The sequence below is a fragment of the Rattus norvegicus genome, chromosome 17, assembly GCF_021556685.1.
Source record: "Rattus norvegicus strain SHRSP/BbbUtx chromosome 17, alternate assembly SHRSP_T2T, whole genome shotgun sequence".
NCBI classification, from domain to species: Eukaryota; Metazoa; Chordata; class Mammalia; order Rodentia; family Muridae; genus Rattus; species Rattus norvegicus.
The window spans coordinates 29,421,374-29,447,135 of NC_141550.1; the positions used below are offsets into that span (position 1 = coordinate 29,421,374).

The 25,762-nt window shown below is 40.0% G+C and overlaps 1 long non-coding RNA gene and 1 pseudogene across 1 annotated transcript in view; one reads left to right on the forward strand and one right to left on the reverse strand.

Moving 5' to 3' along the window:
• LOC148000093 (LINE-1 retrotransposable element ORF2 protein-like) overlaps positions 1–22,022 on the forward strand; it is a 38,631-nt gene extending 16,609 nt beyond the window's left edge. The window contains exons 4-5 of the long non-coding RNA XR_015641364.1: positions 284–448; positions 21,822–22,022. This is a non-coding gene — a long non-coding RNA (LINE-1 retrotransposable element ORF2 protein-like). The remainder of the gene's footprint in view (positions 1–283; positions 449–21,821) is intronic.
• LOC148000094 (large ribosomal subunit protein eL19 pseudogene) lies at positions 21,691–22,269 on the reverse strand (annotated as a pseudogene).
• Positions 22,270–25,762: the final 3,493 nt, after the last annotated feature.

The following is a 25,762-nucleotide window of genomic DNA, read 5'->3' on the forward strand; positions in this document are numbered from 1 at the left end:
CCTCTAGGCTTTTCTCTGTTGGAGACCTTACATTACTAGCTCTATAACATTATTTGCTAATAGGCAGTTTAGCTTTTCCACATCCTGATGGCCTTCTAGGTCACATGTGGTATTGTTTAAAAATCGGCCTGCGCCTGGATAAAGCACACCAAGCCAGGTGTTCCATGTGGAGAAATTTAATGGGAGAATGAGACAAGGGCAAGAGAGGAGAGAAAGAAGGGAAAAGAGAAAGAGGGCAGACGATGTCTCCCTTTTACTTGGAACATGATGTAACTGCTCCCAGGTGGAGTTGGGAATTAAGCCAAAAGGTACACTGGGAATGTATGACTGTTGCCATGGCAACAGTGACCAAATGGTGCCATTGCTGGAGATGCAGGTAATTTCTGATACCAACAAGATTTATCCAGAACTGTATTCATTTCACCTACGTTTTCCAACATGGAGGAAGGTACGCACTTTCTCTTGGGGCAGAATTGAGGTAGAAAAGACTAGATACTGATTTATTGATTTTCTTAAAGCATAACTTACACTGCCTATATGCCAAGCAGGATTTCACTTCCTACCTGAAAGAGAATGACCTGGTGAAGCAGCTGAGACAATGGGCTGTTGCCCTTAACAAGCTACAGACTGCCACATATGCTTCTGTAAAAATCTTGTTTGCTTGCCCACCACACTTTGTAGCTTTAGAATATAAAATGAGAGCACAAACTTGACCTAGGATCAAGGCCTTTCAGGAGCTGTGCTGGCTTTGACCTGCCAATGACATCTCCTCCCTTCCACTCTGATTGCTGTCCAGGAGGAAGATTTCCACAAGACTCCTAACAGTTCACTAATGATCTTTCTCTTCTGTGACATTAATGTGCTGTGTGCTTTTTCATCTCTGATTTTGTTTATTTAGGTCTTCTCTCTTTTAATCTGTGTTAATCTAAAAATTGTGTTAGCTCTGGGTGTATCTGGTTACAGATGTGGGTTGTGTGAGGATGATGTCACTCATGAACCCACCAGGTACTTGTGTCTGGCTGAGGTGCTGGTCAGTGTCTGAGACTTGCCTGGGGCTCAGGGTACAGTAGTAGTAAGCCAACGTGAGATCCCTTTCAGTGTCTGCATTTTGAATCGTAGACTTTTTTAGGATTCCTCAGGCGGGAGAGGCTGACCAGCCACAGCCCTAGGGCTGAGGGCAAGTGGGAGGAGTTTCTGAGAAAAGGCTAAGAGTTTCCAGGAGCCTTGGGATGATAGGAAGAGCTGCTTACCTCATCTACTTCCTTGTACTTCTTTGATCTAAGCTGCTCAGAGCAAGCTGCCCAGCTATATCCTGGAGCTGAGGGGCACAAGCTCCAGACTACCTTGAGGCCTAGGATAGTGTTTGAGTGTCTTAGGTACTAAGAAGGTGATTGAGGCCAGCCAATTGTTTTCTGGGGAACTTTGCAGCTCAGTAATGCAAGGCAAATTACTTAGGTACTTTCCAGAGCTGGGAGGGAGGGTGAAGCTTCCTGGATGTCTCACTTATTGGGTCAGCCGAGCTGCTAGAAAAGTGCCCAGTTACCTTACAGGACCCTGAGTAGGATGGTTTAAGGAAAGGTGCAATGTGGGCTGCTTATTTCTCTGCAGTGATGCAATAGCTAGGCTGACCTCACACTGGGACTAGGGCCTGTGAGTGCCTCAGGGTTTTCCAAGAACAAATGGATGGGTGTCTGAGGGAGGAAGGAGACTGGCCTCTTAACAGCGGTTGACCTCAAGAGACAGAATAAAATGCTTTATAATAAGCTCCTTCTCTATAAGGCCCCTGTATTTCTATGCCCTGTAACATCTCTGCCACATTGCCCCAGCACACTGTTTTAACTCTCCTGTGAAGTATGTTCCACACCCCCATACCCCACTTTCTTTCAGTTGTGAAGGAAAGCACTCCAGATACCTGTGGTCAGCCACCTTGCTGATGTCCCTCAGACTTTGTTATTATGTGCCTAAAAGTCTAATTCCAAAGTTGTCTAAAGGATCTGGAGCATGGATAAAATATCTGGTCAGAAACCATAGAGGACATGAAATTTTCCCATCTCCAGGCAAGAAAAATGACTTGTGTGCGTTTAGAAAAGTGGTGAACAGAGAGAAGATGGTGCTGTGAGCTGGCAAGACTCCAAAGAGAGGCTGTGGGGCAGCTTCTAGGCTGGCGAGCAAGCTTGAAAATCTCCCAGCATTGCAAACATGACTGGAGAAACATAGACGGCACTGGGACCTGAGGAAGCTTTCATGTTGGGATGGAGACATTCTCCATGGAAACGTATGAACACATGACCAAAGAAGGAGTTTCCCTGGGATTCTCCAGGCCTTGCCATCGTACATAATCCTGAAACCATTCACAACTTCCACCATTCACCAGGCAGAGGCTCATGAAGACTGAGTTTAACATATCTTAATGGCTCAGGAACCAATGGAAATGAAATTGTTTGAGGAATCGACAAATATTCTATTTTTTTTTTTGGTTCTTTTTTTCGGAGCTGGGGACCGAACCCAGGGCCTTGCGCTTCCTAGGCAAGCGCTCTACCACTGAGCTAAATCCCCAACCCCAAATATTCTATTTCTTATATACTTGGGAATGCAGGCATAGATTTGTACTCATATACAAATATATGTATATAAATATAAATATATATGTGTGTATGTATCACATATGATACATATATATCTTGTATTTCACATGTCACAATTCATGCTATTTTTTCTAGGAATTAATTTATAGTTTCCTCTCTTCTCTAGAGAGAAAAATACCCAGAAATCACCTTGGCACTCCTGTTAGTATCTGTGCTATCCAGAGGCTTCCAGTATCAGACATAAAGAAAATGCCACCCTTAGAGATACCAAAAAGGTGACAACCTTGTCATGAAGAGAGCACATACACACGTCTGTTCAAAGATGTCAAAACACACTATGTGTCAACCAAATAACATGTCGCTGAAGGGTGATATACAAATGTTAACAGACTTACATTGTCAGTATGGTTTTGCTTTCTCTCTCTCTTTCTTTCTTTCTTTCTTTCTTTCTTTCTTTCTTTCTTCCTTTCTTTCTTTTTGTCTTTCTTTCTTTTTTCCTTTTTTTGTTGGTACAAGGGTTGATGTACAGTTTTATGGTACATTAAGAATTATAAAACTAATGGTATCTTATTAACAATGACAAAGTGACACGATGAGAGCGCTGGCTAGTAATCTTCACAGCAAGGCACGGCTAGGATGTTTTCAATGACTCTTAAAAAGAAAGCAATCCAGGGCTCTTCATGTGTTGCCTGGAGCATACACCCTCCGGGAGACATGAGCTCCTAATTCCCATGAGGAGGAAGATAAAAATTGTCAAATAAATGAGGACAGCCACTGAAAAAGAAAGCTGCTTGGAGCAGATAATTGCATCTTATTCGTCATCCCATCCTTCCTCCTTTGCCCCTCTTCCTGTCAGCAATGCAGCTGAGATGTCTATTAATAGATGCCGATCCCTGTGACACAAGAGCGGCTGCCTTGCGACATAGGGACTGAGCTACCTGGTAAAAATGTCGAGTTAGAAGACAGAAGAGGTTTGAGTTCTTGATAAATCCCATGAGCATTATTTCTCGGGGCTGCCCACCTTCTCGTTGAAAGAGAGATAATCCATCTTAAGTCCCAGTGATTAAGATTTCGAAACTGAATCCCTCCCCAGTCAAACATGAGAACAGAGCTACGATTACCTAATATTTTATCCACAGTATACTTCCAAGTAGATCGTCGTTAGTGATGGTGGAGATAAAGCCTCTTGCTGGAAGGTTCCTTTGGTAATTAGGAAAACTTTTGGCCAAGCCCTTATCAGATCTGCTTGTATCCTCCCTGCCTGCCTCTGAGATGAGGGTTTTGAAAAGCTCATGCCAGGACTTGTGCTGAGCCATCAGGGGCCTTTGCTTTATACCCGAACTATTAAGATCATCTTCCCATGGGGACTTTTTGAAGGCTCTATTTTAGGAGCATTTAGTAATATACGATACTGTACATACCCACATAATCAGTCACATAGAGAGCACAAGGGACAGCTAATGAGAAAGCCAGTAATTGACAGTAATTGACAGCCACCTCTTCTACCCTTGCTTCCTTAAAACTTATTGATTTGCAAGTTCCTATTTTCCAGGAATGCTGAACTTTTTTTTTCTTTTAGATATTTCTTAGCCATTTCCTTTCACGAATGTTCTATTCAGGTACTGGCTCATTTTTAAAGTGAGTTGTGGTTGTTTCTTATTTGTTTGGAGTTCTTTATAAATTCTGGATATTAATCCTCTGTTAGATTTATAGCTGGCAAAGATCCTTTGCACTGTGGCCTTCCTCTTTACTCAGTTGATTCTCTGTGTTTCTGTCTCTGTCATTGCCTCCTTCCCCCTCTTTCCTTTTTTTCCCTCTGAGTAGGCCTGGCTGCCTTGGAACTCACTCTAAACTCAGATTCACCTGCCTCTGCCTTCTGGGATTAAAGGTGTGCACCACCCTTGACTGGATGGGTTGAATGTTTCTTTAGCTGTGCAGAGGCTTCTCAGTTTCCTGAGGCCCCACTTGTGCATTGTTGGCCTTAACTCGTGGGCAAACTGAGTTCCAGTGAGGAAGTTCTCACACCTGCACTCTGCCTGGTGCTGCCTATGCCTACTTTTAGCAGCCTCAGGCTTCATGCTCAGCCTTTGATCCCTGTGAAGTTAGATACAGGTCCATTCTCACTCTTTGTTCATGTGACACCCAGTTTCCCCAGCACCATTTGTTGAAGTAGCTTTCTTTTCTCCAGCTTTTATTCTTTGCATATTTGTCAAAAACATTAAGTAGATAAAGTTACTTACGCTTTCGTTTGGCTCTTAATCATTGGCTTTTGTGTTTCTTTTTTTTAACCACACCATATTATTTTTATCACTATGGTTCTGTAATTAGAATCCTTCCAGCCTCATTCTTTTTGTTTCTGGTTTTGTTTTAGGACTATTTGGATATACAGGGCCTTTTGTGGTATCATGTGACTTTTAGGATAATATTTTCTATGTCCGTGAGGAATGAGATGGGAATTTTGGTTGACGTTGTATTGAATCTGTAAACAGCTTTGGTAAAATGGTCACTTTCACAATGTTTACTCAACCAATGTGTGAGCATGGGATCTCTTTCTATTTTCTCAGGTGTTTCTCTAACTCTTCAGAGGTTTAACATTTTATTGTAGAGGTCCTTCACTTCCTCAATGAGGTTGACTTCTAATTTTTTTGAGGCTGTCATGAATGGACATCTGTTCATTATCTCCTTCTCTGTGTGCTTGGTGTTGATGTGTAGGAAATCTATGGATTTGTGCCACTCCCTTCTGTATCATGCCATGTTTCTGGAGTTATATTTTCTAGAAGTGTTCTGGTAAAACTTTTGTGATCTCTCATCTCATCTGCAAATAGGGAGAGTTTCCCTTTTATGCACCCCTTTAATTTCTTTCTCATGCCTCACTGCTCTAACCAGTACCCCAGTACAATATTTAGGGGGAAAATGGAACTTCCAGGTAGGCCTGTCTCCATCATGACTCAGGGGGATTGCTTCAATCTTTTTTTCATTCTAAATTTAAGGATGGAGTTTCCTGTGGGTTTCTTGTATAGAGAACTGTGCTTCTTTTATTGTGTATATTCACTTTACATCCTCATCACATCCCCCTTCCCTCCTCTTCCCAGTCACACGCTTACAAATCCCTCCTCCCATTACACCTCCCCTTCTCTTTAGAGAATGGGCAGACCCCCTCAGGTACCAGCCTACCCTGGGACATCTAGTCCCAGCAGGACTACACACATCTTCTCTCACTGAGAACCAACCAGGCAGTCCAGGTAGGGGAAGGGATCCAATAGGAGGGAACACAGACAGAGACAGCCCCTGCTCCACTTGTTAGGGGTTCCGCATGTGGGTTTCTTTTATTATGCTGAGGTGTGTTTTTTCTATCCCTGTATTTTAAAGATTTTTATCATGAAGATATGTTCAGTTTTGTCCAAGGCTTTTTGTGCATCTATGCAGATGATTACATAATTTTTTCATCCATAAGTCTATTCATGAAATTTATTACATTTATTGATGTGTGTATGTCGAACCATGCCTGCATTTGGTGGATAAAGCCAACTCGGTCATTTGGTATGTAATTGTTTTATGTATGCCCATATTCTGCTTGCGAGTATTTTATTGAGCGTCTATGTTCATCAGGGATATTGGCTTGAGTTTTATTTCTTGTTCTTTGTGTCTTTACCTGGTTTTAGTATTAGAGTGATAGTAGCTTTGTAGAAGAAGTTTGGGGATGTTCTTTTTATTTATATTTTTGAATAGTTTAAGAAATATTGACTGTAGGACTTTTTTGAAAGTCTGGTATAATTCTGCTACGAAGGCATCTAGCCCTAGGAGTTTTTTTTTTTTTTTTTAAAGCCAGAGGAATTTTATTACTATTTTAATCTCCGCATCTCCTCATTTGTTATGGGTCTGTTTATTTATTCTTTTTTTTTTACTTTTTCTCAGTTTAGTTTTGATATTTATTCTTTTTTGTTTGTTAGTCTTAGTTTTTTCAACTTAATAAATATAGTATTTTTAAGGATTCCCTTATAACATTCTGAATTCCTTTGATATCTGTTGTAACATTTCCTTGTTCATTATGGATTTTGTTCCCTTGGGTACTCTCTTTCTTTCTTTTAGTTAATTGGGCAAAGGTCAATCTTGTTTGTCTTTTCAAAGAACCAGCTCTTAGGTTGGTTGATTCTTTATGTTATTTTCTTTGTTTCTATTTCATTGATTTCTGCTCCAATTTTTATCATTTCTTGGCATCAACTGGGTGTGGATTTGGTTTGTTCTTGGCTTCCCAAATGCTAAGCTGCATAATTAAGCCATTTATTTGTGCTCTTTCAGATTTTTAAACTTTCTCTCATAGGACTGCTTTCAATGTGTCCCAGAGGTTTTGTTGTATTTTTTTTACATTTTTATTTAGCTTCAGAAAATTCTTTTGTTTCTTTCTTGGTTTTTCTCCTTGACCTATTCATTATTCAATAATGAACTATTTAGTCTCCATCAGGTTGTGTATTTACTAGAAATTTATGTAATGTAATTTTAAAGTTTTATTGCATTGTGTCAGATAGGGTACAGGAGTGATTTTATTTATTTTTAATTTGCAAAGATTTGTCTTGTGGCCCAGGATGCTTTTCTATTTTTAGAAAATAGAATGTGTACTCCTTACTCTTTTGATTATATGTGCTGTAGATATTTCTTAAGTTTATTGATGTATGATGTCAGTTAATTCTAGTGTTTCTCTGTTTAATTTTTTTCCAGATGACTTGTCTATTAGAGAAAGTAGTTTATTGAAATTGCCCACTATTGATTGATTGATGTTAATCAAAGTCTCTAAATCCCATAGTACACTTTTAATAAAATTAGGTGCTGTAGAGTTTGGTGCATATATGTTTAGGATAGTAATGTGTTCTTGTTAATCCCTCCCCTGATTAAGATGAAATGTCCCAATTTATCTCTTCTGACTAGTTTTAATGTGGAGTTTATTTTGTCTGAGATTAGAGCATAATGCCTGCTTGCTTCCTGGTCCCATTTACTTGGAGTACTTTTCCCATTCTTTTATCCTAAGGCAGCAGTTTTCAACCTTCTAATATAACCTTTTAATTCAGTTCCTCATGTTGTGGTGAGCATCAACCATAAGATCATTTCATTGCTACTTCATAACTGTAATTTTGCTGTTATGAATCTTAAATGTAAATACCTGATATGCAGAGTATCTGATATATGAGCCCCAAAGAAGTGATGACTCACAGGTTGAGGATCACTACTTTAAGGCAATGCCTATCTTTAAAGTCGAGACTTATTTCTAGTAGACAAAAGGTAGATAGATTTTGTTACTTGATACATCCAGTGAGCCAGAAATCATCACATCATTTTTCTATCCACAGTCTATGTTCATTCTTCTCTTCATCCAGAAATATCACTTGCTATATCTACTTTAGGTTTGGTTCCTTTAGTAAACATTTTAAAGGCTGCTTATATTCTGGAAAAGTTTTCTTTCTTCTCCAATTATGGTAGATAGTTTTGCTGGGTATGTTAGTCTAGGCTGGATCTCATAGACTTTTAGTACTTAGATTGCATTGTTCTAGGTTGCTCTGGCTGTCAAAGTTTCTGTTGGGAAATCAGCTGCTATTTTGATGAGTTTTTCTTTACATATGAGTTACATTTTTTCTCTTGCAGCTTTCAATAGATTTTTTGTTATGTATACTTAGTATGTTAACTATGATATGCAGTGGGGATTTTCTTTTCTTGTTTTGTCTACTTGGTATTCTATGTCTTATATCTATATGGGTATTTCTTTCCTTAGTTTGGGGAAGTTTTCTTCTGTGTGTGATCTTTCTGAAGATCTGGTCTATGCCCTTGGCTTGGTATTATTTTCCTTTTTCCATGACTATAATTTGAAGAGTTTTTTCATGTTGCTCATATTTTTAACATTTTCCTTCCATTTTTTTCATATTCCTTTCTCATTTCATCTAGATCCTTTATCTTCAGGCCCTGATGTATGTTCTGCTTGATTTATTCTTATAATGTTTTCCTTTGAATTTTTTCTAGTTGAATTATTTCTAGTTGAATTATTGGGTTTCTAATTCCATCTTCATTTTAGATGGACTCATCTTCAGTGTTTCTACCTCCTTATTAAATTTCATCCTCAAAATTTTGATTGATTTTGGCATTTACATCAGCCTTATGTTTATATTTTCATGGACATCAAACATTTATTTTCCTTAAGCACTTTCTTCTTAATTTTATTGTGCTGTTTCTTTGTGTTCTTTAAACTCTTTGAAGTCATTAATGAAGTTTATGACTGTTCTTTTAAATTCTGTGTTTTGGGGGTTCATCTAGTTAATTCTCATTGACAAACATTTCTATATGATTAGAAGTTTTAAAAAGAAGGTTCTGGCTTGATGTTTCATGTTGTTTGTATTTTTGTGATGAGATCTGGGTAGGTGAACTTTTCTTGCTAGCCTTAAGATTGATATGAACACAGTAGGTTGAGGCAGAAAAGAAGGCATGCAGGCAGGTTGGGCCTAGTGGTTGGAAATGGCTTGGATGGAATGAAGTCAGTTATCCATAGTAGATTAGGCTGGTTTACATCATGTGTCACCTGATCTATGCCTGAAGTATGAAGGTATATCTGATGAAGTTGAAAGGTGGGATGTGGTACAGGAGGGACATGTGGATGTTGGTAGGTAGGACAGATCCTGGTGAAAACCTCATACCTCATACCTCATTTTTATAGAAGAAGATGTTCTTCAAGTTCAGCAAGTCCCATGATTCTTATTACTATATTTTCAGATGAACATGGTCTCTATGTGTATATAAAACATGATAAGCACTTTGTAATTATCTCTTGAAGAAACAAAAATATCCAATTAGATTGGAATGCATCCAGAATTGGTGCCTTCTGAATTGGCTCATGATAGTTAACAGATCTGGTGCGTCTTGGGATGCATAATTGGCATATGTAGAATTATCATAGTCTCAGAGATGATTACTGGCTTTGTTTTGATGTCCCTTAATTTCACATTTGTTTCAACTCCTTTACCAGACTCATATGTTTATCTCCTCTGCATCTGTTCTCAGAATATTAGTGTTTAGCATAGAAGCAGTATCAATAAACCTCAGTTGTTACTAAGATTGTCAAATAGCAAACAACTAGTCTATTAGCCAAAAAAATTGTTACTCTAATTTTAAATTTAAAAAAATCTTTTCTTTTTAAAAATTGGATATTTTATTTATTTACATTTCAAATGTTATCCCCTTTCCTTGTTTCCCCTCTGCAAATCCCTATCCTATCCCCTCTTACCCTGCTTTTATGAGGGTGCTCCCCCATCTACCCACTCACTCCTACCTCACTGCCCTACACTCTCCTCTACACTGGGGCATCAAACCTTCACAGGACCAAGTGTCTCCCCTCCCATTGATGCCAGATTAGGCCCCTTCAACTTCTTCAGTCCTTCTCCTAACTCCTCCATTAGGGTGCCTGTGATCAGTCCAGTGGTTGGCTTTGAGCATCTGTATCTGTATTGGTCAGGATCTGGCAGAACCTCTCAGAAGACTGTATCAGGCTCCTGTCAGTAAGCACTTCTTGGCATCAGCAATAGTGTATGGGTTTGGACCTAGCTATACCACTCCTGGGCATATATACAAAAGATACTCTAACATGTAGTAAGGACACATGCTCCACTATATTCATAGCAGCCATATTTATAAAAGTCAGAAACTAGAAACAACCTCAACAGAGGAATGGATACAGAAAATGTGGTACATTTACACAATGGAATACTACTCAGCTATGAAAAACAATGACTTCATGAAATTTGCAGGTAAATGGATAGCTATAGAAAATATCCTGAGTGAGGTAACTCAAGTCACAGAAGAACACACATGATGTGTACTCACTGATTAGTGGATATTAGGCAAAGAGTTTGGAATACCCACCATACAATTTACAGACCACATGAAGCTCAAGAGGAAGGAAGACCAAAGAGTGGATGCTTCAGTCCTACTTAGAAGGGGGAACAAAATAATCACAGGAAGTAGAGGGTGAGAGGGACTTGGGAGGAAGAAAGGAGGAGAAGGGGAAAAAGAGGGGCAGAATCAGGTGTGGGAAGAGATGGAGGAGATGTACAGAGGGTAGGGAGATTGAACAGAGGTGTGTAGCAATGGGGGATAGGGAAGTGGGGGTAGCCACCAGAAAGTACCAGGTGCCAGGAAAGCAAGAGCCTCCCAGGACCCCAAGGGGATGACATTAGCTGAAATATCCCACAAAGGGGAGGGAGAACCAGAGATGAGGCATGGCCCCTGGTTGAAGAATGGGGCCACCTACCCATCTCCAAAATTTTAACTGAGAATTCCTCCTGTCTAAAGGAAATACAGGGACAAACAGTAGAGCAGAGACTGAAGGAAAGGTCATACAGAAATTGCCCCACCTAGAGATTCCACATGTAGACCCATAAAAAGTTCTTTTCAAATAAATCTTGGAAGAGGTGAGTTCTTAATTTAGGAAGATGTGATGTTTATTTTTAGTTATGCGATTTTTGTTTTGTTTTGAATCTCACTATGTAGCCTTGGCTGTCATGGAGCTCATTGTGTAGGCCAGGGTAGTCTAAAATTCCCAGAGCTCTACCTGCATGTAACTCCCTAGGGCTGTGATTAAAAGGCTGATTTATCACTCCCAACTTTCATTGGTTTTGAGACCATGTTTTACTGTATAGAACTTTTAGTCTGGTGCTGAGAGCCTGGAGGACTTTCAAAATGCTGCTGGTTTCCTATTGGATCCTGAGAAAGCTGGATCTGATGTCAGAGGGACAGTAGAGCAGCAATAAATAGACACGCTAACCGGAAAGAAGCAAAGGTGGGCAGACAAGGAGCCCTCCTTTAACCTAGGATTTGTTTTTTAACCTGGGACACTGTAAAGAGGTGCTACCCTCCCTTGAGGATGATCTTTTCCCCCAGTTTATTGATCTGCAAATGCCCTCATGACCCACACAGACACATGTCTTTTAGTTAATTTCCACATTCCATGAGTTGACAACCAAGATTAACTATCACAAAGATGAAGAAATTTGTAAGATAAGTTATGTGGAAACGATTATGAAATATTGACATTCTCTCCTGATGTATAGTTTTCAGAGAATCCTCTGCCTTCAACAACCCAGACACCATTTCAACCTCAGGTCAGGGATTTATATAACTCAAGCTAGGATCTTCCTTTCCTTTAGAAAATGGGTAAGGATGAGTTCCCAATTCTTAATCAGTGCTTGTTTTTTATGGTGACCAGACTCCTCCCTAGGGTCCTCCAAAACTAAACTCTTGAGAATAAAGGATGTTCCTATCACCCAGGAAGTTCCAAGAAATTAGCTCTGTGCCAGGAAACAGTAACATAGACTGCACTTGTCTTCAAGGGGATGCTAGAGAAAGTGTTTTCTTAGTGGATGGTGCACACTTCCAGCTAGGCCAGAGGTAGGAGGTCTGCGTGTTGTTCAAGGACATAGCAGGCTACTTCCTGTTTGCTTTGTCACCTATTAGTGACTTGATTTCTCCAAAAGTACAGACCTTCCCTGAGTCTGACTTCAGTAGGCTGCTTGTACCAATAGCCACAGTTGCATATCAGTGTAGACAAAGGGATTTTTTTGTTTGTTTTTTGTTTTCCTTAAAAGCTAAATTAAGAGCCTCTGTGTTCTGCCTATCTACCTCTTTCAACTCAGGGGTGTCCTCCTTGAGGACATTTGATGGATAAGCTTAAGTGGAAAGACAAAAACCTCAATTTGACTTTGCTACTGGGGAGTCTCCTGTTGTCCAGCAGAGTTAACATGAAAGAAGTTGCTTTGAAAATGACTGGTCAAGGCTGTCCCTTTGAAGTTACTGCTTACAGTAATATAACCAAGGGCTACAGAAACAGTTGATGCTTTCAGCTCAGAAGGTCTAAATGATTAGCTCTCAGTGAATTTAGATCATAGAGCACAGATAAATCTGCACTTTCATCCCCTTCATTGGGCTTAAGATAAGATAGTTGTAGTTAAAGTTAATTTACCTCTCAAAAGATATGTTGAGGTGGTGAGAGGTTACAAGCACATTCAAGTGTTCTAAACCTTTCTTTCTCATATGCCCATGGATATAGCACATTATGGGATAACATCATAGGCAAGAGAATGGGTTTAATGAGATCTTGCCTCAGTGCAAAATTTAAGGATACACACACACATGCACACACGCGCATGCGCACGCGCGCGCGCACACACACACACACACACACACTAAAAAAGTGGAGTGGAGGCAAATGCTTATAAAATCATAACACTCAAAAGAGAAAGCAAAAGAATCATAAATTCGAGGCCGGCTTGAGGTATATATGATACCCTGTCTCAAAAAATTCAAAGCAAAATCAAACATATAAAAATAGTGTGAAAAAGTATTTTTTCTTTCGCCTCTTTCTGATATTTGATTTAACATATCATTGCTTACAGTTGGTGGTTTTGCTTGCTCTTTGTTTTTTGAGACATAGTCTCACCCAGTACTTCAGGCTGGCCTCAAGCTCATTATCTTTCTGCCTTAGCCTCTGAGTGCTGAAATTATAGGTGTGTGTCAACACACATAGAGGCTGTCAATATTTTTGTTGCTGTTCATTTTACAAAACTATTTTGCAACTAAAGTAATAGGCAGTGATAGTTTTTCAACATGGAATATGGAATTTATTTTGCCTCATGGTAAATAATGTTTAGTAAACCACCACTATAACATCACCCATGGAAACAATTGGGTATTGGGATTTTTTTCTGATCTAAAGGAGAGAAAATTTTATTCAAGACAGATATTAATTTCCCTTTCAAATTCATATAGGTCAGTGAATATTGGTATGGCAAGAACATGATTACTAGGGACAAATTCTTATCTCTAAAGAATTTCTTAAGCATAGCAATCACATCAATATTTAATCTGGGAAGACAGAAAGTAGATATGGCAAAATGCACCTTTGCATTGTCTCTAAGAAAGAGTCCTACCAACTGCCACAGAACACAAACTCAAATTTCATTTTTCAGAAACAAGGTAATATGTAGCTGCAAGGGAAGCTAGAAAATGTAGTCTTTATTCTGAGTAGTCAGATGCTCAACTAAAAATGTCATTACTTTGGGGAACACAAGGGACAGAAAGAGGTATTGACTGGGAGCATCCCAGAGAGAAAGGGGTGAGCTCTTAAGGTGATTCAGTCTTCCTCTACTCCCCTGGTGGTCACGGTGCACCCATGCACATACCTAAGCTATGCTGGCACCTTGGGCATCAGCTAAGACCTGTGCATTAAGAAGGTTTCATGTTCTTCCTCCAGGAAGGGAAAGAGTATTTGAAACTTAAATATTATTTACAGTTAGATCAGGAGTTGACACTGTAAAGTTGGTTGTTCATGGTTCCACAGAAGAAAGGAGTAAGAATCATTAGGGATTTGTCAGAGTCACCTGAAGATGAAATATGAGGGGAGAGCTATGACAGTGGCATCAGTGGCAGTTCCCTTGGCAACAAACCCCAAGATACATGGTATGTAGGCTCAAGATTGAGAATATTTCATAGGATTTGAGGAATAGGGCTGTTACTAGTTGTCTGATACTTGATCTGGGATGAATAAGTTAGATGGTAGCTAATTGACTGGAGTGTGAGAGCCACTGGAGGTGGGTGGGGCTGAGGATATAAACCAATGACAGTACTTTCCAATCATGGGATGCCCTTGATCCCATTGTTCTTCTAGCACTGGTGCATGTGAATGCACAAATATATACAAAACTTTCTGGAGGCTTTGAATTGTCTGGTTGCACATCAAAGGTATACTCACAGATTGTTTTACTATTTTTAAGAAATAGTTAACTCTGGGAGACACAGCCTTTGGTTAGCTGGTTTCCAAATATCAAATATAGAAACTAGAAAACCTGCTGATTCTAAAATGTGCATGCAAAAACAGGAGTAGGAATTAGTCCATGCAGCACACCTCACAACTGTTTTCTCTCCACAGCTATTCAGAAAACAACAGAACAAGAGGACAAGTCACAGGTATACACAAAGCCTTAGTCTAACTTGGTGTAGACCTAAAAGGTCTAATCTTTGAAAGGGGGTCTTGTAGGTGGTGTCATGGGTGAAGATAGGGCAGCATGAGAGGAGATCATGGTTAGGGTTAGGGTTGGGCAGAACTATAACACAGGATATGAACATTGAGACTGATTCACACATGGCTGGCTCAGATGGTGTCAACTTATACGCTTTCTATTTGTTTCCTCCTTTTTCCTTTTGACCTTTTATCTATGTACTGAGGTAATAAATCCGGGGGAGCGCTCTAAACCTGCCAAGACTTTATCTTAGCCACTGCTCTGCCTGTGTTCCCTGGAAAGCTTATTAAAACAGATTTAGATTCCAAGCCAAGAACGCATGATTTACGAGGTCAGGAGCATGACCCTGAGAATCTTCCATGATGCTGACTCTGCTGTTTTTCTACAGAGCTGCTGACCTGAAGTGTCTAATTCTCCAGAGCTAGATGGGACCCTGGGTCATTTCCACACTGTAGCACCCTGAATCCATACTTTGAGGCACATGGCCTTGGGTTTACTGAAATTTGACATGAAAAATCTCAGTTCTGTAGAAAGATTGTTTTGGAGAATCAATACCACCCTGTACTTGGCCATGCTTAAGTAGTGAGTGGGATGCAACATGCATGGTGGTGACAGTGATCTTTTACTGTCTTCTACCAATGGTCTTCCCTTCTCTTATCTACACTATGGGAAGATGCTATTTTCTTAAATAGAAGGTACCAGGTCCGAGGGGTGGGAGACGCTTTGTCATCAGAGAATGATCCATCCATTCAACACTCACTGTCAGAGTCTTTACCGTGGGCATATCAACCAAAATGTGCAATCCTGACCTCCAGTCCACTATAGCATTTCCCAGGTGCCCAGGGCCCTATCTCCCTTCTGAGAAGGACAATCATTTTCTTTAATTGTTAGATATATTTTGGTATTATGCAAATTTGAGTAAAGTTTTGGTTGGATCAAGAACACTTTTCTCAAATGTAAAGACCTAGATCCATCCAGATGATGGTGGGAAAACAAACAAACAAAACCAAGGCAATCTCAAAGCAAGACGAAGAGCCTCAAGAAAGGGAGAAAGCTGAGAGAGCAGGCCTTACTGGTGATGTGTGGATCCTGAGTTGGCCTCCTCTGTGCTTGAATGGATAGGTGTCCTGGACATGCGTTCCTACAGTTTCTTCTCCATAGCACCATTGGATAAACGCCTCAGTTACTTGGACACATTTTATCCTGCATTGTCTATGATAATTCTTGCTTATGAGATTTTGCCACTTTGGGAGGCTGGCTTCTACAAGAGGACACACCTCCACGTGGCCATTTTTCTTCCCTGTCTTCTCTTATGCCATGGGAAGACTCTGGTCCCACTAGGGAATGCATAACTTGCTGTGACTCCTGTTATAAACAGCTGTGGACTGAGCCACTTAGTAAAACAGTGACTTAAAAAGTGAACTTACCCTCAAGTGGGACTTGCTTCTCTACTCTCAGGTGTCCAGGCCTTGAGGATGACACAGTGGGAGGTCAGCGTAGGTTGACCCACTCAATCTGACTCTAATGAGATATCATTTTATAATCAGGGTGGGAGGAGTTTCACATGTTAGAAACACAAAACACGCTAAACCATCTGGCCTCATTTGGGCCTTAAAAAGTAGGGCCACCATAGATGGTTAATGTGTCCCCAAGCTTTGAGCCTGCACACTGTCAGAATACTCTACCATCAGTCCCAGAGCTGTGCAAATGAAATATGCAACGTTTGCAGGACTACAAAGTTTCAGCCTTCAAGCCATCAAGCCGACCTCTCTGAGGGACCTTTTTGCTCTTTCAAGAAAGCTTGGTTCCCTGGCTTCAAAAGCGACTTGGTGATGAAAGGGACTGCAACTTTAAACTTTACCTCGCACGCAGCCATTCTGGTTAGTCACATCAGCCAAAGGGTCTCAGAGATTTTTTTTTCTCTTTTGAAAGAAGAAAAACTAACAACTGTGTTTTGGTCCCTTAGTTTATAAATGCAAATAATGGTCTGCAATCCATTTCTGGGGAAGGGAGGGTACCTAATACAAATGCTAAATGGGACATCGATTTTCTACTTCCTGGCTGTAGCCTGGGCAAACAGAATTCCTTCTCGGAGAGCCTAAGGAGCAAACTCACAATTGGGGGTTGTCCTGAGAAAATGCTGTTTGGGCAGCAGTCTGGATTTCAAAGGACAGGCTAACCTGGAGAGATACATTGCAGCCTTGCGCAAGGCTGAGAAACCTCTTCTACTCACCAGGAGTGGACCACAATGCTCCAGGGAGGTTGCATTGGGTAATAGATTATTGACCAATGCAGGACAAGATTGATCAATTTGCATATTTTACTATTCATGACCTCAGGACTAAAGGAATCAGAATGACAGCAGGCACTATCTCTGTCAGCCTGCTGCTTCGGGAAGGAAATGCAATTATGTGGGTAGCTAAATAGGCCCAGTTTGTGTTGCCTTTTTCTTCTCTATTTGATGTTCTATTAAAGCCAAGTATGGGAAATTCTTTTTTGAAGAAAAGGGCACATAGATGAGAGTAATTAACCTAAATACAAGAGGCCCGCTATGGCTCCCAGAGAGTGGGCTAGTGGTTAGTGGTTAACCTATGTCAAGGAGGAACTGAGTGAAGTCCAGGTCAGGGAGGCAAGGTTGAGTAGGGGTAACACCAAGTTACCAGAGAAAGCTCTGCAGGATGCAAGGAGTTGTGAAAGATGTCATTAGGAGACAGCAACATGGGCAAAAGTCAGACTTGGCAGGATACCTAGTCTCCCATTTTCTGTATGGCTCACCTAGCCAGTCATCTCAGTCAGACACAGCAAAACAATTTCTAGTGTCCACTGCCTACTTCCCATTTTTTTCTTTCCAAAATGGCTTCTAGGGAAGACTCTAATACTAGCAATTCAAACATTGGGAGCTTTGAGTTTCAATAGTACTGTTAAGTGATGTTGAAGTAAAATGGCAGGTGTCAGCCACGAAGTACAGGCCCATGTTCTTACAAGTATCTCCCATTTATAAAAATAAATGTCTAGGTATCTTAGCATTATTATTGGTTAAAAAGAATCCTTTCTCCCTTTAAATTACCTTTGTACCTTTGACAATGTTTATTAAAGTCTCTTCCTGGGTTCAGTTCATTTTTACTGATCAGATTATCCATTTTCTGCCAACACCCTGTTGCCTCCATTACATTAGCCTTGGATTGTTTAAAGTCAAATAGTGGCAGTTCTGACTTTCTCCTTTTGTATTATTTTGGTTATTCTAGGTCTTTTACTTTTTCATATAAACATTTTTTTATACAGGAAAATGCTGAAATTTTCTCTGGGATCGTGTTGCTTTTATAGATCAATTAGGCGCAGATCTGACACTTTAACGACATGGAATTTTCCTGTCCATGGACATAGAACGCCTCTCTATTTGCCTAGATCATCAGCGGTTTACAGTTTTTCCTCAGCTTGCAGGAGTTCCTGCAGATTGTTTCTAAGATTTAGTCCTAAGATTTCATTTTGGGTAATAAGAGCTATATTGAGCTGAAAATGTCAAATTCTAATTGTCCATGAATAGACTATGAGAAGTTAATTAACTTTTATGTAGTAACTATCCTGCAATCTTAATATTATTATCGATCAGTTTCAGGCGAGTTTTGGTCAACTCTTTGGAATTTATTCCTTTTTAATCTATTTGCCCTTTATCCTCCATGTAGTCTTGTACTGATTTCTGGTACAATGTTGAATAGGTGTGGTCAGAGAGACACCTTGTTCTTGACTATGATTTTGTAGAGAAAGAACCACTTTTTAATTATTAAATGTGATTGGAACCTGAAATTCTTGTACATGTTCTTTATTATGCTGAGAACACCCATCATACTAGGTTACAGACACTAACATATATATTAGCATGTATATTAACATGTAACATTAACACTTAAAAATAATTTTCACGGGGTTGGGGATTTAGCTCAGTGGTAGAGCACTTGCCTAGCAAGCACAAGGCCCTGGGTTCGGTCCCCAGCTCCGAAAAAAAGAAAAAGAAAAAATAATTTTCACATCTATTGATGCTATCATGTGGTTTTTTTTCTTAGCCTGCCAATGAGATGATGAGATGGTTTAAATTTCAAGTGTTATGCAGGGTGTTGGTGGCATACACCTTTACTCCTAGCATTTGAGAGGCAGAGGCAGGTAGATCTTTGAGTTCAAGGCCAGACTGGTCTACAGAGTGAATTCTAGAACAGCCAGGGCTCCACAGAGGAACTGTCTTGAAAAAACAAACAAACAAACAAACAAACAAACAAACAAACGAACAAAACCAAATTTCAAGTGTTAAACCAACCTGTATATCTGGAATAAAACCACTTGGTCATGAGATGTAACTTGTTGCAAGCAATATTAGGTTTATGTGATAACATGATGTTATAACATCTATGTGATAATATGTCATCACTACATCTGTGAGAATATGCTGTTACAAGTACATCCACATGATAACATGATATTTTAAGGCTTTTGTCATCTTTGTTCCTGAGAGATATTGGTCCACAGTTTCCTTTTGTTCTACTGTTCTTTTCTAACTTTGTCATTAGGGTGGTGTTTACCTTGTAGAATGAATTAGAAAGGTTTTTGTTTCTTCATTTGTTTACTTCTATCTTTTGAAAGACACTAGAAAAACTAGTATACTTTTCCCCTTTAATATGTGATAGAATTCTCCATGGGGGCCTCTTTCTTTCTATGTCTCCAGCTTCCTTTCAGAGCTTATTAATTGTTGATTCATTTCTGTAATAAACATGAACCTATTCATGTCATCTACTTATATATGAGCTTGACAGATTGTGTCTTTCACAGAAATTACCTATTTCATTTGTTTTAAATTGTTGACATAAGGTGTTATGCATTCTTTTACCGTCTTTTTAAGTGTCTGTGAGGTGGTGGTGATGAGCCTCTTTCACAAGATGAGTATTACATTATCTCTATTTGTTATTGATTAGATGGCCAGAGGTTTATGAATCATATTGATCTTATGAGCCAGCTTTGGATTTGGATAAATTTATCTAGTAATCATTTGTTTTCAGTCTTATTCACTGATGCCCTGGATTTTCTTTTTTCTTTTTCTTTCCCTGGGCTTATGTTGCATTTATTTTCTCTCTAGCCTCTTAGGTAGAAATGCAGACTGCACAATTCACATCTCTCTTTTGTTTTATATATTTTCCCAATGTTATGAATTCCCCTCTAGGCGCAGATTTCAGTCTACATCCCACATATTGTCCTTTCATTCACTTAACTTAAAGTATTTAACATTTCTCTTGAGATTGTAATATCCAAAGGGTTTGTCCAGTCCCAGCTACTTTTCTGCTATTGACTCGTAGATCATTGTGGTTTGAAAGAATATTTTGCATGGTTGCCATTATTTTAATGATCTTAGGCATTTGTGGTCGGGGTGGTGTTCTGTCTTGGTATATGTTTTATGTGAACTTAAGAATGTATATTCTGCTGTTGTGTGAAGTGTCAGTCAAATGTTAATAAGGTCTAGTTAATTGGTGGTGAAGCTCAGCTATCCATATCCATACTGAATTTCTGCCACTATGTCTGTTAATTGCACATTGATGGAGTTTAGGTCTGTAACTCTCATATTTTCTGGTTCTAATTCACTTATTTTTAAATACTACTTGGTCCTATGTGCATCAAGGATTGATGTTATCTTTGACAACTGGCCCCTTCATTACTCTGTAATGCTGCTTTTGGTCTAAACTAGATGCCTTAAATTATTTTAAAAAGTTTATATTACTTATTTTTATGTATAAGGGCATTTTACCTACATATATGTCTGTTTAACACATACACACAGGTGCCTAAGGAGGCCAGAAAGGGGTGTTGAATTTTCTGGACCTGGAGTAACAGATGGTCATGAGCAACCATATGAGTGTTGAAAAATCAAACCCTGGGTTGGGGATTTAGCTCAGTGGTAGAGCGCTTGCCTAGCAAGCGCAAGGCCCTGAGTTCGGTCCCCAGCTCCTAAAAAAAGAAAAAAGAAAAATCAAACCCTGAGCCTCTGGAAGAGCAGCCAGTGATCTTTTTTGGAGCTGAGGATCGAACCCAGGGGCTTGCGCTTGCTAGGCAAGCGCTCTACCACTGAGCTAAATCCCCAACCCCCAGTGATCTTACTCACTGAGCTTACTCCTTATTTGTGTGAGATATCTCTCAAATTCATGGTCTCTTTTTAATTGTTGTTGTGGCTGGTGGTGGTGGTGGTGGTGGTGGTGGTGATGGTGGTGGTGGTGGTGGTGGTGATGGGTGCATAGGTGTGTTTCTAAATATATCAACCCAATCTGCTCAGTCTGTATAATGTTTCTTGTATGCATATGACTTCATGGGTGACCACTTGGTATTAGATAACTGATCGGGGGGGGGGCTCTTCCCAGGCAAAGATTATATCCCCTAGTCTTAACACCCTTGCGTTGCCTGTTGTTCTTTTTCTAGGGTTGGAGTCTGGGTGAGATTCCCCACTACCATGTTAACATGACTATCGACATTGTCCTTGCTCCAGCCTTGCTTAGCAACTGTATTGTTGAGACATCTTGCGTCTAGCTGCCCTGACGTTTCGAGGAGACTCAGTTTCATAGCAGACCTCCCATTCCTCTGGCTCTTAGAATCTTTTGGTCTCTTTTTCTGAGATGTTCCTGAGCCTTAGATTGAAGAGCTATGTTATTGATATATCAGTTGTAGCTGAGCAGTGCATGATTGGTTGTTCTCTTCATTTTATCAGTCATAGTTTTCTGTAATGGTTTGTCTGCTGCAAAGAGAAGTGTCTTTGGTGAGAGATGAGAGCCATATGCATTACAGAGATAAACATTAAAATGCAACTGGGAATTATGCTGGTTTGGTAAAATATCAGTTGTAGATTTTTTTCCAAGATCCATGACCTTATTTGCTCGTTACTTGAGTAAGTTTTCAGTGTCAGGCATGGTTTTACTCTTGTTGAGTACAACTTAAGTCTAATTAGTGGGTGCCACTAGTTCATCCTTCTTTTTTTCTGTAATGGACAAAGGCTTGTTTTATTTTAATGACTAGTCCATGTGGGGCCACAGTCAAGCCACTATATACAGATGTGAGGGAAGCTTTATTTCTTGGTCTCTTCCTCCTTGGACAGAGTCTGATAATCTCTTCTTCATAACCTGGAGGCATTCCTTCCAGTGCTTTCATGCTTCCTTGGTCTTAGACCTGCGAGCCTCAGCCTGGTCAGCCAGTAGCTTCTGCAGGCCATGTCTGCCTTCAGTGTTTGGATCTGCTCCATAAGAATCCATTTCAGGTACAGGCTGGGATACACATGGTGGTCAATCTTCTTAGATTCCCAGTGTCTCCTGAGAAGCTGGCACAGGATCCTCATCCTTCTCATCCAGGTTACCTCTCGGGCATCTGAGCGTTGCAGTACCCTCCCTCTTCCCTATGCCCATATGCCTGCCCTTCCGTTGAGTCAAGGTGTTTTTCCAGCAGTGAGCCTGGGAATGGACAGTCACAGGTTTCCAGATGATCACCCATTCTTTGAATAGCCTCCTGATCTGCTGATGGAAGTTGGCATTGGCAATTTCCTTGGTCTCATTGGGGTCCAACCAGACCTTCTTTTTGTCATAGCAGAAGACACTAGAAACAAGCCTCTTCTTTAGCATGAGTATTTCATCCTTTTGATTTCATGGCAGGATGGTCATTATTGTAACTCATAGACATTGTGACTGAATAGGTCTACTGCCTGCATCTCTCCTTGGAAGTTTACAGCATCTTTGGGTATCACGAAAGCTAATCTCAGGGAAAAGGCTTTCAAGTCAGATCCAGCTTCAAACCTCATGGTCCTGGGTTCAAAGTGCATGGTATCTTCGGCAATAAAAACTAACCTTCAAACACTGGCAGACAAGCAAGGGCAACAACAATAGCCTATACTGGTTTGGGAGTCTCTTCTACTTCTCTGACCAATATCTCAAAATGGGGGTTTATCATGAGTGAGATTGGGGTTTTTGTTAGACAGTATGTCTCTAATGGAGAGAAGTGTCAATCTAGGTGAATAAATTTTGTTTAAGCTGTATGTGTATGCATATGTGTTTGTATGTATGTATATATGTATGTATGTATGTATGTATATATGTGTGTGTGTGTGTGTGTGTGTATGTATGTATGTATGTGGTAGGTTTCTTGAAGATTCAACTAGAGACCTGCCAATCTCAGAAAGACAGATGCTAGATATTTTCTCTTGCTTTTGATTCTTAGATTTTATGTAACCACATAAAGTCAGATATGTGCAAATTCAGTAGAAATGGAGGAGAAATTGTCAAGAGAACAAGAGAGATTTTGAAAATAGAGAGTAGGAGAGAGTGGGGAAGAAGTATACAAAACATACAATATATATCTTGAGAAAATGTTTTTAAAAATTAAATAGATTTCTTGAACATGTACATAATCAGAGCTTAATTTTTGAATTCACTATGGCAACCTTTGTCTTTTGCTTGCCACTGTTGTGGTAAAATATAAAAGATGATGGAATGAGTCCTGTGCTTACCCTGGCAGTCGCACTCTTGCTAGTTCTGGTTCCAGTGGGCCATTGGAACTAGTGCTAATTTATCTCAGTGGCTCCATACTGTCCCCAAATACTCTCTGACCCAGGCAGCGATGTCTCTACCCATCTAGTTCCGAGGGCGTGCTGTTACCACACCATGCATACATATCCCAATTTCGTGGAGGGCCAGGTGCATCCCATCACCATACACTCTCTTGAACTCAATTAAGTCATCACATGAAGAACGAACACACCGTACAATATCCTTTGACCCAATTGATAAGATACAATTTGCCCATCAAGGCAACACAAAATCTTGTACACACCCATCCCTTAAAAATAGTCATAACAACCTGTATCTATGAACAGAGAAGAATCTTAACCTCTGCCATTGTGTTCTCCCAGCTCCTCCTCCTTGCTCCGGCTTTTTTCTCGTCTTCTCCCTCCCTTCTAAAACCTCTGTTCCTGCCTCCTTTCCTTCTCATCTAATGACAGGCCTCATTTAATCTTGTCTGCCTTTACCTGCATGATGACATCAACCTACATACCACTTATAGTTAAAGTAATTATTAATATTTGTTACTTTCCTAAATACATATCCTTATGTTCTTTTCTTACCTTCCTTTTCTGCTTGTGGTTTTAATTGAGCATTTTATGTGATTTCATTTTCTAGCCTCTTTTAGCATACCAATTATACTTGAAAATGTTTAGCATGTTTCCCAAGAGTTTGCAGTATGCATTTACAACCAATTTAAGCTGGCTTTCATATGTTGCCCCACTGTTTCATGAGCGATGCAGGATGTTGGAGGGAGTGCTACCGAGTGCTTCACTCCTTAGAGCTTGCTACCACTCTCTGTGCTTACCCATGCTGTAATGATCTAAGGTACTGCAGCGTTATTTTATGCCAATGGTTGGAAATTAGAAACACAATGATATTTTATTCAAGCCTCATTTATTTCCACTTTGACACACCTCCTTTCTTGAGGGTATGGAAAGGTGCTTGATGAAACAATTGCCAGAAACAACTTGGGAAGAAAACGGTTTATTTGTCTGATAGATGAGGGAAGCCAAGACTGAGACTCCAGGCAGAGATTTGGAGGCAAGAACTAAAGCAAGAATGTTCTTACTGACTCGCTTCTCCTGATGCTTAGCTACCTTTCTTACATAGCTGAATTGTCCTGGTATGAGACTGCTCATGAGAGACGGGGCCCTCTTGTATCAATTAGCAATCCAGAAAATTCCTCACAACCATGCCCACAGGCCAATCTACCTGAGACAAACGGAAGCAGCAGATAGCAAGTATCATCAAATCGGAAGTTTTTATAATACTCAGCAGACTCGACTGTAAACCAAATGATGCTTTCAAATTGCAGGCTTACAAACCTCTAGCAAAAACTGATGGGAAAGTCAGGACTGTGAGGGAGTTCAAACATAGCTTTCTCTCCATAGATGAGCTTCTGGTTTCTTGTTCCCTCTGTAGTATTTGTGCACTATGGGATGACAGTAGTAACCTCTGTTGGCAGTGGTCACCTTCCAGATTATCTTAAGAAGTGAGGTTTTTACTCTTAGGCTGCTTTGCTATTCTTTTTCTCATTGTCATAGGGACAAAGAGTCAACCAGTCCCTGGAAAACAAGCCTTGAAGGACAGTTTGAGACAAACGCTCTGATCTGAAAAAGGAGAGGGTCTATTTTGCTTCTGGAGTCAGCTTCTCAGTAAGCTTTAACAGCAGGTTAAAACTTACCAGTATAACATATATCACAGCTTCCTTCTAAGTCTGTCTTAGTGATTGTGTGTCTTCCCCATTTGCATATAAAGCTTCAGCTCTGTTTGCCAATTTCCATTAAAATTTCCACTGGTATTTTTATTATGTTCTGAGTTAATAGTTGAAGAGAATTAAGGTTTTCACAGTGTGCCTTCCTAACAACCAACATGACTGATCACTCTACTTTTTCAGGCTTTAATTCTTCATGGCATTTTATAGTTTTCTATATTGTGCACAAACACATCCCAGATTCATTCCTTAGTGCTTGTTGCTTTGACTGCATAATTTAAATTGTATTTAAATTGTATTTGTTGCTGAAGTACAGAAATTCAGTTAAGCATTGTATAGCGAAACTGTACCGTACTCCTAATTTTGTTTGTTAATGTCATGTCTTGTTGATGATTTTGTTCTGGTTAAAAAAAATACATGTATGTCTGTGGGACAATGGACCGTGCCAGGAAACATGGTAAGTCTGAGGAGGTTGAGAGTCCTTGCTACCCAGGCACCCACCTGAGATAGTAGGCAGTTCCTTGCTCCCGACCAGATTCCTGGCCCGGAACACATGCCATACTTCTCACATAGGAAAGGTGACCTATGATCAGAGAGTTCTCCATGCTAATGAGGCAGCTAGAGGTCCTGATGATCTAGCCAATAAGCTTCTCTTCTCTGGCATTCCTCCCTGGAAAAGGTATTTAATCTCTGATCCACCCTGAGGAATTGGTATGCCCCCATTTTCCATGATGAACAGTCAAAAAACGGTATAGATAAACATGGATTGTCTCTTCCAATGAAAACCCCATGGGGAGCATGGAGAAGGCCTTCGCCTACAGAGCTGCAGCTTTAGTCTCTCAT